Consider the following 16,290-nt stretch of genomic DNA (forward strand, 5'->3'; position numbering starts at 1 on the left):
CGCTCCCCTGGGGGACAAATTATATTTAGAGCATTTCTGCGCCCCTTAGGGGCAGATCTGCCGATTTCTGTTAGGCCAATCTGCCCACAAGGGGGGCAGAAACCACTAGGCACCGGGGATATTTTTTTTTTGCCCCAATTTAGGTAAGGGTCATTCCCCGGGGGAGGAGGGGACAAATTTATTTGAGGCCATTTCTGTCCCCCCTGGGGGCAGATTCGCCTATTGATATTCGGCCGATCTGCCCCCAGGGCGGGCAGAAACCTCTAGGTGCCAGGGATACATTTTGTAAGAGTTTTTTTTGTTTGTTTTGTTTTTTAGCGGTGGGAAGCAACCCCTTAGGCAAGGGTCCCTCCCCTGGGGACCGATTGTATTTAGACCATTTCTGCCCCCCTTGGTGGCAGATCGGCTGATTTTTGTTAGGCCATCTGCCCTCAATGGGGGCAGAAACCACTAGGCACTGGGGATCTTTTTTTTTTTTGCCCCAATTTCACGCAAGGGGAGCGACCCCTTAGGCAAGGGTCGCTCCAAGGGGGGGGATTTATTTTAGTCCTTCTCTGCCCCCCCTGGTGGCAGATTGGCCTATTGTTATTAGACCGATCTGTCCCCAGGTGTGGCAGAAACCTCTAGGCGCCAGGGATAAAAAAAAAATTTTTTTTCTTTTTTTTGTGTTGTTTTTTAGAGATGGGGAGCGACCCCTTAGTCAAGGGTCGCTCCCCTGGGGGGCAAATTGTATTTAGACCATTTCTGCGCCCCTTTGGGGGAAGATCGGACAATTTTTGTTAGGCCAATCTGCCCTCTGGGGGAAGATCGATCTATTGTTATTAGGCCGATCTGCCCCCAGGTGTGGCAGAAAGCTCTAGGCGCCAGGGATAAAACAAAATGGGTTTTTCTCTTTTTGTTTTGTTTTTTTAGAGATGGGGAGCGAACCCAGGCAAATTGTATTTAGAACATTTCTGCCCCCTTTTGGGGGCAGATCGGCCGATTTTTGTTAGGCCAATCTGCCCCCTAGGGGGGCAGAAACCATTTAGGCACCAGGGATTGGTGGGTGGGTATGCGTGTGTTTTATTTAGGGGGGCAGCCCCTTGGGTAAGGGTCTCTCCCCATGGGGGCACATTACTGTTGGCCATATCTGCCCCCCTTGTGGGTAGATGGGCCTGTTTTTGGAAGGCCCATCTGCCCCCAAGGGGTGGAGAAAGCCCTCCCGAGGCCAGGGAAGTTTTTTTTTTTCAAAAATAAGAGGGTGGGGGTATGGTCATACCCCCACCCCAAATAAATGGGGCCAAACCTGTTATCCCCACCATTGGGCAGATGGGACAATTACCCCAATCCACACCCGGAGGGGGGAGGGGGCAGAAAGTCCACTAGATGCCAGGGAATTAAAAAAAATAAAAAAATATTGGGATGGTGGCTACCAACCAGTATGGGCCTGGTTATGCCCCCACCCCAACTGAAGGGGGTAACACTCTTTCAGCTCTCCCCCACACCCTAAAAACAGCTTATCCCACAGCAAGCAAGAAAACATTTGATTATTTTGGGTTTTGGTTTCACATTTGGGCCATGAGAGCTTGGCTAACTCTCAAAATCGTCCCACTTGGAATGGTGAGGGCTGCACTTTATGGACTTTGGGACGCTGCCATGTAGAAAAATCCACAAGACCTAGACACATCTGAAAACTAAACATCTGGGTGATTCCAGGGTGGTGTGTTTCACATGCACCCCGCACCATTTTTGTACCCACAATCCCCCGCAAACCTCCAACTTTGCTGGAAATCACACATTTTCCCACGTTTTTGTGATGGAACCTTCCGGAATCTGCAGGAATCCACAAAATTCCTAACACCCAGCATTGTCTCATCTATACTGATAAAAATTCTGCTGTACTTGTCAGCCTAAAAATGTTTTTTTGCAAACTGCTCTTTTGGTCCGCCTTTGGTTCCCCCTCAATATCGACATGTTTTTGGTTCTTCCCTTTCACAAGCAGTTGGCTCACCTCTACAAATGAGGTATAATTTTTACCGGGAGACTGAGGGGAACATTAGGTGGTATGAACTTTGTCCCAGTGCGGTGATCCCACACAGAAATGTGGGAAAAATATGATTTTTTAGCTAAAATTGAGGTTTGCTGAGAATTCTGGGTAAGAAAACAGTGGGGGATCCACGCAAGTCACACCTCACTGGACTCACTCGGGTGTCTAGTTTTCAGAAATGTCTGGGTGTGGTAGGTTTCCCTAGAAGGCTGCTGAGCCCAGGACCAAAAACGCAGGTGTCCCCCCAGCAAAAACAGGTAGTTTTGTATTTGATAATTTTGATGTTTCCAGATAGTGTTTTGGGGCATTTCCTTTCGCGGGCAGTATGCCCACCCACAAAAGTGAGGCACCATTTTTATCGGGAGACTTGGGGGAACGCTGGGTGGAAGGAAATTTGTGGCTCCTCTCTGTTTCCAGAACTTTCTGTCACCGAAATGAGAGGAAAAAGTGTTTTTTTGGCCAAATTCTGAGGTTTGCCAAGGATTCTGGGTAACAGAACCTGGCCAGAGCCCCACAAGTCACCCCATCTTGGATTCCCCTATGTGTCTAGTTTTCAAAACTGCGCAGGTTTTCTAGGTCTCCCTAGGTTCCGGCTGAGCTAGAGGCCAAAATCCACAGCCAGGCACTTTGCAAAAAACAGCTGTTTTCTTTGTGAAAATGTGATGTGCCCACATTGTGTTTTGGGGCTTTTCCTGTCGCGGGGGCTAGGCCTACCCACACAAGTGAGGTGCCATTTTTATCGGGAGACTTGGGGGAACGCTGGGTGGAAGGACATTTGTGGCTCCTCTCTGATTCTAGAACTTTCTGCCACCGAAATTTGAGGTAAAAGTGTTTTTTCAGCCAATTTTTGAGGTTTGCAAAGGATTCTGGGTAACAGAATCTGGTCAGGGCCTCACAAGTCACCCCATCTTGGATTCCCCCATGTGTCTAGATTTCAAAACTGCACAGGTTTGCTAGGTTTCCCTAGGTGCTGGCTGAGCTAGAGGCCAAAATCCACAGCTAGCCAATTGGAAAAAAACAGCTCTGTTTTCTTTGTGAAAATGTTATGTGTCCATGTTGTGTTTTGGGGCAGTTCCTGTTGCGGGCGTTAGGCCTACCCATGCATGTTAGGTACCATTTTTATCGGCAGACATGGGGGAACACAGAATAGCAAAACAAGTGTTATTGTCCCTTGTCTTTCATGACATTTGTTCCTTCCAAATGTAAGACAGTGTGTAAAAAAGACGTCTATTTGAGAAATGCCCTGTAATTCACATGATAGTATGGGCACCCCGGAATTCCGAGATGTGCAAATAACCACTGCTTCTCAACACCTTATCTTGTGGCCATTTGGGAAATACAAAGGTTTTATTGATACCTATTTTTCATTTTTTATATTTCAGCAAATTAATTGCTGTATACCCAGTACAGAATGAAAACCCATTGCAAGGGGCAGCTCATTTATTGGCTCTGGGTACCTAGGGTTCTTGATGAACCTACAAGCCCTATATATCCCCGCAACCGGAAGAGTCCAGCTGATGCAACGGTATATGGCTTTCAAAAACCTAACATCGTGGAGAAAAATTGCAGTTTTTTTCACCTCAATTTCAATATTCTTTTATTTCAGCTGTTATGTTCTGTAGGAAACACTTGTAGGATCTACACAAATGACCCTTTACTGAATTCAAAATGTAGTCTACTTTTTAGAAATGTTTAGCTTTCTTGGATCCAACAATGGTTTCTTACTTATTTCGGTCACTAACTGGAAGGAGGCTAAAAGCACAAAAAATAGTTAAAATGGGGTATGTCCCAATAAAATGTCAAAATTGTGTTGACAAATGGAGTTTTCTAATTCACGTCTGCCTGTTCCTGAAAGCTGGGAAGATGGTGATTTCACCACTGCAAACCCTTTGTTGATGCCATTTTCAGGGAAAATACCACAAGCCTTCTTCTGCAGACCTTTTTTCCCATTTTTAAACATATTTGCTGTATTTTGGCTAATTTCTTGGTCTCCTTCATGGAAAGCCACAAAGTCTAGGTACCTGTAGAATCCCTAGGATGTTGGACAAAAAGGACACAAATTTGGCTTGGCTGGTTTATGTGAACAAAAAGTTATGAGGGCCTAAGCGCGAACTGCCCCAAATAGCCAAAAAAAGGCTCGCCACAGGAGGGGAAAAGGCCTGGCAGCGAAGGGGATAAAGGAAACAGAAGTGCTTGAAAAGAAAAGTTCCTTAGGTTTTTAGTTTGTTTAGATGTCCTCTACAACAATTTTTATTTTTTAGATGCACAAACGGAAAGGAGTCCCCTGGGAACCCCTTCCAATTTGCTAGTAGAATACCACTACATAAATGTCCCTGGTAAAGTGTTACCCGAACTCAGTCACAAAATATTAATATATACCATTCCGATTCTGTAGTTGGAGGCAGTGCCCTAAACATGCCCATTCTGAATACTGAGTGGATGTTTGGTTGCAAACCAAAATTTTGATGCAATAACGTGTTATTGTAAAGCAGTTTGGATTTTATACATACCAAATGCATTTTCATGCTCTCATATGGAATTTGGAACTCAAAAAAAGCTTGGTACATTTGGCCCTTACTTATCACAGTCACAATGAAGATGGAATATCCAACCTGGGTTGCTGTGTGTATATATTTTAAGCAAAATAGAAAGCACCAAAACAAATTAGGGGTAACAGACATCGAACATTCATGGTAGACTCAAAAGTAACTGTTTGTTTTCTTGAATGGTTCCAAATCTCTTGGGTGGTCATAGTCAGGTGTTCACAAAATATAAGAAAACTCTTTAAAGAGAAACAATGGATACATGTTATCTGGAGAGCATCTAATTTGTGAACATTCTACCAAAAATGAAAAAAAACTAATGTGCTGCACAAGATTATTATACTGGTCAAAAACACATTTCATCATTGTAAGGATCACAATTGTCTCTAGTGGAAACAGTTAACTAATGTTATCATACAAGGTATTGGGAATCTTGATACAAATCACCCAGCCAGCTTTGATGGCCTGTGTGTGCTGTTCTGGTCATATTCACTAACTAAAATACAACAACATCTAAAATACAACAATTAATCCAAACTTGATGTAACCTAAAGAAATCCTTCAAAGAGCCTAAAACCCACATAGGTTTTGGTTCCTGGTACTCACATCTGAGTTGTTGCAAGGGAAGTCTTCTTTCTTTAGAGTAAGGATTTACAATGGACTCCTCTGGACCACTGTATATGTTGTTCTTCACAAATATATGTATAGAATGCTATTCCATTTGTATTAATAATGTAATATTGTCCTATAGAAGGGTGTAAAAATACTGGTTGACCTGCTAGCACTGTTGGCGCCTGTGTCATTCACAGTCACTTTCTAAATCAAAACAGATGGCATTTGATGTAATGTAACTAAAGGGAATCTTGATAGTCTTAAAGGTTTTATATCTGGGTTCCCAATGTTTGTGTTTGAGGTTTTATCACAGTATTTTAATCAGGCCGTCCTGATCTGTCTTCTAGTCTCCTAAGAAATAGAAAATGTATTTCCTTAGCAACTTAAAGGTCTAGTCTCCATTACTCCAAAGGTGCCACAAACACTAAACCAATGTCTCCAAGTCCATGTGGGAATTGTCCTACAGATTTAGAGATTCTGAAAGGGCTCTAATTCTCAGATGCAAATTGATATGAGACCAAACACACATGCAGCACTCAAAGCCCCAGATCCTTGCAGATCCTTTCTTGAGCACTGGGTCCAACTGGCAGAGAAAACAGTGCACACTGAAACTTGGCAGAGCCGGTCAGGACCCAGTGGCCCCTAAATGAGATCTAAAGATGCTTCTGCTACCTCTGAACCACAATGCTAATGATAGGTCTAAATGCTCACCATAATGGGATACGTCTAGTGCCCACAAGGCTTTGCAAGGTGAATGGTCACATAAAGTTGCACAGATTTTTTTGTAGTGGAAATTGCTTGCCCAGCAGCTTAACTCCTACAAAAAGCTCACATGAACTTGCAAAGCAGATTATTGAGCATTTTCCTCTGTGGTTTGTCATAAGGTAGAAAGGGCTTTTTAAGACCCTGGCTTGCTGTGCACAAGACAGCAGCAGCAGAGCCATTAATCTAAGTGCATGCCCTGAGGAGCTCAGATAGCCTGACAGCAGAGTCTATATAGAATCTGTGTTGATAAGAGGTTTCATACAATATTTACAGAATAATATTTCGACAGCAGTGCACTCCCAAGCAGTTCGGCTGCATCATACAGATACAACATTCCAATCAATAAGATTTGAACAGTTTCTCAAGCTTCTGGCAAGGTGTCAATGTTGCAGGGCTCAGCATGTTTTCCTTAATGCCAGGATGTATTGCAGTACTTAGTGGCATCTTGCCTGGAAGGATTATCTGTTGGGAAACCATGTAGACAACTCAAGGTCTGTCACAGTAATGGGCCGCCATCTTAAACTTTCCTCTTATATAATATTGTTTATAATCATCAATGGGGAAATATCATTATATTTGCAAACTGTAATCCATGTGCAGACATTCCAGAGATACCATACACTTTAATTCATTAAAAAGAAGCAAATAGCAATAGGGGGAATTTCATCAAGGTTTGCTAGAATAAATTTACATGTGAGGTACTGGGCTTTCCACTGATTGCAGCTACTGGATTAAAAACTTATGAAAAAGGGTTCATGTGCTAGGAACTAGGTAAGGAGATTCAGGAGGAATCGTTTTTTAGACACATCATGTGGGGAAACCTGTTTAGTCCTTCTCTGTTGAAGACTACAACAAGTAGACTTTAAATTGCCTGGCAAGCATGTGATATCTTAAAAATCTGAACTAGTAGTTATTGAAGGAAACTTAAAGGATGAATTCCCAGGAGAGAGGGGTAACATATGTTTCCCTCCTTTTAATTAGTGAATTGTGTACGTGTCAATTGTTAAGTGTGTAGATGGCAAGCAAGGCATTTTTATTAGAAGCTGAGCAACGGCAGCTAAAACTATCTGTCAGCAGAAACTAATTCACAATTAAGATTTGGTCATTCATTTTGCTAAGGCCTGTTTGTTCATTTCAGTTACAAAAGGAGAAATTACCTTGAATATTTAAATATTGAATAAGACTTTTAAGAAACAGAATCTTCTACAGTTTCTTCAGAAAGTGCTGTTCAACCAGTGGTCTTTTTTTCTTTTAGTTTTGTAGTGGTGTCAGAGTAACAGAGTTGTGCCCGTGTTTAGCATGGAATCCACCAGCAAGTCTGAAACAAAGTATCAAATTGTTGGGATTCTCAGACTTTCCGAATGCGAGCTGCACAGGAAAATCACTTGAACCGATTCCTGTGATACAACTGTTACTAGGTATGTTTGCTTGACAACCACATTATCTACGTGGGCAAATTCATAAGCGGTTTTTGCATGCATGGGTAGTAGATTGGTAAGATAAAATGGTACAACCAAATATTGTGGCTTTAAATGCTGTGTGGCTAACAGCTGAAAAAGCTGAAATAACAGAAATCTTTCTGACCCAAAAGCAGGTGGCAAATGATTGCCATCAATACAAAAGCAAATACCAATTTGCAATGTGGAGACACAACAAATAGCAAATGATAACCACATAAACGTGACAGAGCAGTACAAACCCTCTTTAGAATATTCCTATCCTGTCATTAAACAACAATGCCATAAAAAGGATTTCAAAATTACAGTCTATACACATGTGACTTCTATTAACCACACAGGCCTTTAAATGCAGTCCTCACAACTATTCACAAGCACTTTCAGGAACCAACATGGATGCAATTGATGGTGGGTTGTTTCTTGCACTACTGATACAACGTCATGCTACTTGAGGGAGGGTGACATCACTAAAGGGCAACAGTGGTCACTAGAAATGGGACAAGGTCCAGTATTCTCAGAATAATACACAATCCCTAAATATTGCAGTAATCATAGTAAATTACAATTTGTTAGGACGTATGTCAATTAAACATTTGCATACAGTATTAATAATACAGACATAATAAAACAAATTAAGATCAACAGATTGTCCTAAACGAAAAAAAGTGCAATTGGCTCATGTCTTGACCGTATATGATACTTTAAAAAAAGGTTTTATAACCTTCCTACCAGCAGTTATATAAAAAGTGCCATCAATAACAACAACATATTAGCATTTAGTATTCAGGTAACACACACCATTATTCCAGTATATTCTTATGCAATTCAGTACTAAATACGTTTGGATTACATCCAAGCGGTAGCCTAAGTATTTCTATCTACAACATGGGATATGGTGAATTTGTTAGGTGGGGGAGAGGTCCACATGACCTAATGCATTGAATGTTTACATAATAGCTCTCTTCTTAGATAAATATTTCCTACCCAGAAGGTGTCTTTCATGTTATATTTGTTTGGAAATGAAATCCACATTCCTACAGGCTCAAACTGGCTGTGCATAGATTTATTCACTTTCATTCTTTTCACCAGAACCGTGGCACATTTTCTTTCACTAGAGAGGATTTATTCCCAGCATTTGTTTTTGTGATAAGAATCATCTGTTTAAGAACTTTAGAAGCCAGGAGTCTGCCATGAGGTTCCAAGATATGAAATGTATTTCCCAACAAATGCTTTGAACCATGGTTCCTGTTTATTAATTAAGTATACATTTTAAAGCTGCACGTTTAACATGCTCGTAGTACAGAGAATCTAAGAACAAAACGTCTGTCACCATACAAAGCCAAGGTGGGACTTTACCCATATAGGCTATCAAAAGGGGAGACTGTGAGAACCCACAGAAAATGTAACCACATAGTTAAATTTCTCAAGACATCCTGTTTGCAGTATAACTCTGGTCTTTACCCTCTTCACATGATCATCTCATTTCTAACTTTTGATGAAAAGCAGCCCTGGGTATTTGTGAGAATTTACTATTTGATCTGGTTGGCATCAAGTAACCATTTAAAATGTATTATTGTTTTTTTCCAAAAAACATAATCTTAGTCTTTTCCAGATTTATGTTCTAAACATTCTCCTTGAAATATCTGGATAATGCTTCAAGTTTTCTCTGAAGGCCTATGGTCCAATAGTAAAAAATTATCACAAATTTGAAAACACCAATGCACACCAGAGCAGTATTGAGTCCAAAGTATACATGTTTATCTTTGTGCACAGAAGCTGCCAAAACTCAGAGAATAATGTTCCAGTATGTACAACTGTATCTTAACACACACAAGAAGCTGATATGTATTTTGTCCCCCAGGACATTTTCAAGGCTGCAAACGATGTATAAATGATCTAATACCAAAAAATAACCTATTTGAAGGCGACAACAGAGACCACTTTAAATCACTGAAATATCTACATGTGGTATTATGAATAGTGAAACAGCAATTCATCACCAATATGTTCTTGTCACCTGCCCAAAGTGAACGAATAGACCAATGAAAAATTAGAAAAGTAGAGCAACCAGTCACCAGGATTGTAAACAGTGCATCCCATATGAGCACAATACAATATATAGCACATCACCATGGTGCTGGACCCCTACAAAGAGTGACTGTTATGTAAAAAAGTCCATTAGGCCTTTGGTTGTCCGCCATGTTTAAGATCACATTTTAAACGGTAGTAGATAGTGCATAAAACTGGAGAAAGAGATCAAATCCAAAAAATCAGTAATGAGTATCTGGTAGTCGAAAAATACAAAGTACCACCCTGAAAATAGTTTTTCATAAACAGCGTTAATTCAAAAACACCACATGTTTATACTCACTGAAAAGGAAGCAGTATAACCCACTGAGAGGTTGCTTTGTTTAGGCAAGTAGAAACATTCAATAACTGTTAGTTATGCCTGAAGCTGCCATTAGTATATCACCAGGCCGTAATAAGCCTATAAAAATGAGACAAACTGCCACAGGGGTAAAACAAGGGCAAACAAGTGGTAGAGAAGTTGGTATTTTATCAGTAAAGTGCAGTAAGCCATAATATGGGAAGCTCTAATCTAAAAATGTTCCAAGAGTATTGTGTCCTCTGCCACGTTCTTAGTGAGATGCCAGGTAGTGTGCGTGTAAAGAAAATATGTTTTATGCACCTGTTGTTACCTTGAAAAGAAAGAACGGAATCTCCTCTGTTGGAGGGCCTAAAAGAAGTGAAGAACCATATTTGAAGGGCAAGCTAGAGAGACCTGGTGGCGCGTGTATATTGCGTGTGTAGTTTTATGCTACACATAAATAAAAACATTTTCCAATAAATGTTAAAAGTATGGATCAAAGGAGTATGATAAACAGTAGTAACAGTTGTATAAATAGCAAAAGAAAGAGTTTTATATTTGGACAATCTAATCAGAATGGAGTAGTGTCTAACCGAAGTCCATTGAGAAGTGTAGCTGCCATAAATAAAAGGTACACTAGAGAAAACTAGCAATGTTTATATGATATTCATATGTCACCCACTGATGAGCGTTACATCCAAAAAGGACTATGCATCTCCCAAATTAGTGTAGAAATGTGCTCAAAAGAGAATGCCAGCCATTGAGTGTAAATTAGTACATTCAGCGAGAGAGGAGGACTTTTCTAGTTTAAATATAACATCCATGTTGACAACGTGATGTAAATATGCCATAGAGAAGATGTAACAGACCAGTATATGTGCAAGATGGATTAAGTTGTTAATTAGGTAATGCTGATGATCTACATAGAATAAAACATTATGGTTTTCACCAAAGTAAGTATGCAAAGATCATGTTACAGATCACCAAGATTTATATAGAATCTCGAAATATAGATGAAGGCATTGAAGCCTCCTGTATTGCGAGAGCGATATATATAAATGGGATCCTAGGAGTTGGATTGTAAAGATATCTATATTCAGGTTCAGAGATGAGTGAGAGTTCCCTCCTGTAGGAAAGTACCATCTTGCCTGGCATGTTACCCCCATTTTTCACTGTATATATGTTGTTTTAGTTGTATGTGTCACTGGGACCCTGGTAACCCAGGGCCCCAGTGCTCATAAGTGTGCCTGAATGTGTTACCTGTGTAGTGACTAACTGTCTCACTGAGGCTCTGCTAATCAGAACCTCAGTGGTTATGCTCTCTCATTTCTTTCCAAATTGTCACTGACAGGCTAGTGACCATTTTTACCAATTTACATTGGCTTACTGGAACACCCTTATAATTCCCTAGTATATGGTACTGAGGTACCCAGGGTATTGGGGTTCCAGGAGATCCCTATGGGCTGCAGCATTTCTTTTGCCACCCATAGGGAGCTCTGACAAATCTTACACAGGCCTGCCACTGCAGCCTGAGTGAAATAACGTCCACGTTATTTCACAGCCATTTTACACTGCACTTAAGTAACTTATAAGTCACCTATATGTCTAATCTTTACCTGGTAAAGGTTAGGTGCAAAGTTACTTAGTGTGAGGGCACCCTGGCACTAGCCAAGGTGCCCCCACATTGTTCAGAGCCAATTCACTGAACTTTGTGAGTGCGGGGACACCATTACACGCGTGCACCACATATAGGTCACTACCTATATGTAGCTTCACCATGGTAACTCCGAATATGGCCATGTAACATGTCTATGATCATGGAATTGCCCCCTCTATGCCATCCTGGCATTGTTGGTACAATTCCATGATCCCAGTGGTCTGTAGCACAGACCCTGGTACTGCCAGACTGCCCTTCCTGGGGTTTCTCTGCAGCTGCTGCTGCTGCCAACCCCTCAGACAGGCAGCTGCCCTCCTGGGGTCCAGCCAGGCCTGGCCCAGGATGGCAGAACAAAGAACTTCCTCTGAGAGAGGGTGTGACACCCTCTCCCTTTGGAAAAGGGTGTGAAGGCAGGGGAGGAGTAGCCTCCCCCAGCCTCTGGAAATGCTTTGTTGGGCACAGATGTGCCCAATTCTGCATAAGCCAGTCTACACCGGTTCAGGGACCCCTTAGCCCCTGCTCTGGCGCGAAACTGGACAAAGGAAAGGGGAGTGACCACTCCCCTGACCTGCACCTCCCCTGGGAGGTGTCCAGAGCTCCTCCAGTGTGCTCCAGACCTCTGCCATCTTGGAAACAGAGGTGCTGCTGGCACACTGGACTGCTCTGAGTGGCCAGTGCCACCAGGTGACGTCAGAGACTCCTGCTGATAGGCTCCTTCAGGTGTTAGTAGCCTTTCCTCTCTCCTAGGTAGCCAAACCCTCTTTTCTGGCTATTTAGGGTCTCTGTCTCTGGGGAAACTTTAGATAACGAATGCATGAGCTCAGCCGAGTTCCTCTGCATCTCCCTCTTCACCTTCTGATAAGGAATCGACCGCTGACCGCGCTGGAAGCCTGCAAACCTGCAACATAGTAGCAAAGACGACTACTGCAACTCTGTAACGCTGATCCTGCCGCCTTCTCGACTGTTTTCCTGCTTGTGCATGCTGTGGGGGTAGTCTGCCTCCTCTCTGCACCAGAAGCTCCGAAGAAATCTCCCGTGGGTCGACGGAATCTTCCCCCTGCAACCGCAGGCACCAAAAAGCTGCATTACCGGTCCCTTGGGTCTCCTCTCAGCACGACGAGCGAGGTCCCTCGAATCCAGCGACTCTGTCCAAGTGACCCCCACAGTCCAGTGACTCTTCAGCCCAAGTTTGGTGGAGGTAAGTCCTTGCCTCACCTCGCTGGGCTGCATTGCGGGGAACCGCGACTTTGCAGCTACTCCGGCCCCTGTGCACTTCCGGCGGAAATCCTTTGTGCACAGCCAAGCCTGGGTCCACGGCACTCTAACCTGCATTGCACCACTTTCTAAGTTGGTCTCCGGCGACGTGGGACTCCTTTGTGCAACTTCGGCGAGCACCGTTTCATGCATCCTCGTAGTGCCTGTTTCTGGCACTTCTCCGGGTGCTACCTGCTTCAGTGAGGGCTCTTTTTCTTGCTCGACGTCCCCTCTCTCTTCAGGTCTAATTTGCGACCTCCTGGTCCCTCCTGGGCCCCAGCAGCGTCCAAAAACGCCAAATGCACGATTTGCGTGTAGCAAGGCTTGTTGGCGTCCTTCCGGCGGGAAAACACTTCTGCACGACTCTCCAAGGCGAGAGGGATCCGTCCACCAAAGGGGAAGTCTCTAGCCCTTTTCGTTCCTGCAGAAACCTCAGCTTCTTCTGTCCAGTCGAAGCTTCTTTGCACCCGCAGCTGGCATTTCCTGGGCATCTGCCCATCTCCGACTTGCTTGTGACTTTTGGACTTGGTCCCCTTGTTCCACAGGTACCCTAGATTGGAAATCCACAGTTGTTGCATTGCTGGTTTGTGTCTTTCCTGCATTATTCCTCTAACACGACTATTTTGTCCGTAGGGGAACTTTAGTGCACTTTGCACTCACTTTTCAGGGTCTTGGGGAGGGTTATTTTTCTAACTCTCACTATTTTCTAATAGTCCCAGCGACCCTCTACCAGGTCACATAGGTTTGGGGTCCAGTCGTGGTTCGCATTCCACTTTTGGAGTATATGGTTTGTGTTGCCCCTATCCCTATGTTTCCCCATTGCATCCTATTGTAACTATACATTGTTTGCACTGTTTTCTAAGACTATACTGCATATTTTTGCTATTGTGTATATATATCTTGTGTATATTTCCTATCCTCTCACTGAGGGTACACTCTAAGATACTTTGGCATATTGTCATAAAAATAAAGTACCTTTATTTTTAGTATAACTGTGTATTGTGTTTTCTTATGATATTGTGCATATGACACTAAGTGGTACTGTAGTAGCTTCACACGTCTCCTAGTTCAGCCTAAGCTGCTCTGCTAAGCTACCATTATCTATCAGCCTAAGCTGCTAGACACCCTATACACTAATAAGGGATAACTGGGCCTGGTGCAAGGTGCAAGTACCCCTTGGTACTCACTACAAGCCAGTCCAGCCTCCTACACCTCCAGTGTATATTTATGAATTAACTGTGCAATTAATCACCAGCGAGTGACTTATGTGCATTATGTTTTTCAAAGTTTTAGTACATTGGTTTATTTTTATTGTATATAAGAGTTAAAATATTACATGTCTACTATATTATATACTCATTAGCTGTCATGTAAGCAGTGGTGATGTGCACTGTAATTTGTTTGTCTTTTCACATTTATATTACCAAGTACATTGAAGCTCAGAGTTATCGTAGGCATAGTTGCACTGTCTCTTGCAGTACAGGAGGCCTGCATGCCTTAATTTACATTTCAGGATTCTACGTAAATCTTGATGGTCTGTAACACAATCTTAGCATACTTACAGTGGTGAAAACCGAATTGTTTTATAATAATGTAGACCACCAGCATGTGCTAATTAACACATTAGCACTATCACCCATGAGCGTAGAAAAGGTATTTTGCTGAAATTAGACCTTAAACTTGTAAACCTTGTGGGCATGGACCAGGATATCAAAGTCAAAGTGCTTTTTTTGGTTATTGCTTCATCAAGGAACAGAGTAAATACATCTCTATGTGTGCTTCTTTGGACAAGGCACAACAGTCCTTCAAGAAAGTACAAACCACAATTTTATCCACAACATGGCCAAGGTTTCTGTGGTCAGGGACAAAGGAGTTCCAGATACCATCCACAAACAAGTAAGTCCTGCTTTTGGCCCTCGTTCCATAGGAGGCCGTTTTTGTTTATTTCTTTCAAAATGGCAGATAATAACATTAGACCCATAGGTACTAAGTACAGTTCAAGGTTATACCATCAAACTTACTCAACTCCTCATCAGAGTTTCCTCTGCCCCCAAAATTTTCCACAGAATTGTCCAAAATGATTTCTTTAGAAATAGAATGTCTCTTAAACAAGCAATTCAAATTACTTATCCCGACCCTTCAGGCATTTTCAGCTCCCTCTTTTTAGTTTGGAAGAAAAACAAAAAAATAAGACCAGTGATCAATCAATTTATAGTTTACCGTCACTTCAAAATGGGAACTATTCTCCATCTCAGGGACACTCTTCAACAACACAGTTGGATGGTTTGTCTGGACCTCCAAGACGCTTATCTATCTGTTCCCGTTTGCCATAACAGCGGAAATTTCTACAATTCCAGTGGCACAACCAGACATATCATTTTTCTTCCCTCCATTTCAGTCTTTCATCAGCCCCATGGTTTTTACTAAGCTAATGCAACCAGTGGTTGCTATTAATCTGATGCCTTGATCCCAAGGCACCAGATTAATAACATATCTAGATGACATACTCTTAATGAGTCAATGCATTCTCTCTCTTCAATCACAGATTCAAACTACATGCCCTCTTCTCTCCGATCTAGGTTTTCTCATCAAGAAGGACAAATCCTTCCGCCACTCTTCATTTACCTTTTCAAAAATAAAGATTATAAAATTAGAGATCATTCAGACTCTCCACAGCTTGACAGTATCTCTCAGAGCTCTAGCAAGAATAGTGGGGCTCCTCCCCTCCTCTATTCAAGCAATATTTCCGGGCCCTTTACATTATCGTGCCCTTCAAAGACTCAAAATCAGCCATTTGCGCAAAGGACTAGCATAGTCAGACTCCTTATGCTTAGATGCAGGATCCCAATTAGAACTCCAATGGTGGGTATAACCATTTAGATGTATGGAACAGCAGGAGTATTTTGGCATCAGCTCCAGATCTTGTAAAAGAATCAGATGCAAGCCGGACAGGTTGGGGCACGCATTGTGGACTAATTTCGACTGTAGGTACATGGTCTCCAGAAGAGTCCAAATTGCACATCAACTGTTTAGAGATGCTTGCAGGCTCCTTTGCAGTCAAAAGCCTTGCAAAAATACAAGATTTCTTGTTCCATTCTTCTTCACATGGACAACGTCTATGCTGTCAGATACATCAATCATTTAGGGGGAATAAAATCCAAACCTGTGGCAGAACTAGCAAAAAGTCTCTCAGAGTTCTGCCTCCTCAACAAAATCTCCTTGAAAGGAGAATACCTTCCAGGATCTCAAAATTATGTACAAGATTGTCACTGTCGTTACTTCATAGATTCAAGCGACTGGAAATTTCATCTGTCTCTGTTCAAATCTCTTCTTCACAAGTGGGTCTGTTCCATATAGACCTTTTCGCCTCCAGACTCAATCATCAATTGCCTCTATTTCTCAGTTAGCACCAATATGCTTTTTCTCAGGACTGGTCCCAGATGGTGAACTATGCATTTCCACCTTCTCATCATGATAAACAGAGTGTTATCTCAAGTCAGACAGCAAAAAGCAACCCTTGTCCTAGTAGTTCCCTTTTGGCATGCTCAAGTCTGGTTCCCGTTTCTCCTAAAACTGAACATGGATTTTCCTGTTCTTCTCCCTTCTTT

This window comes from Pleurodeles waltl, chromosome 9 (assembly GCF_031143425.1).
Source record: "Pleurodeles waltl isolate 20211129_DDA chromosome 9, aPleWal1.hap1.20221129, whole genome shotgun sequence".
NCBI classification, from domain to species: Eukaryota; Metazoa; Chordata; class Amphibia; order Caudata; family Salamandridae; genus Pleurodeles; species Pleurodeles waltl.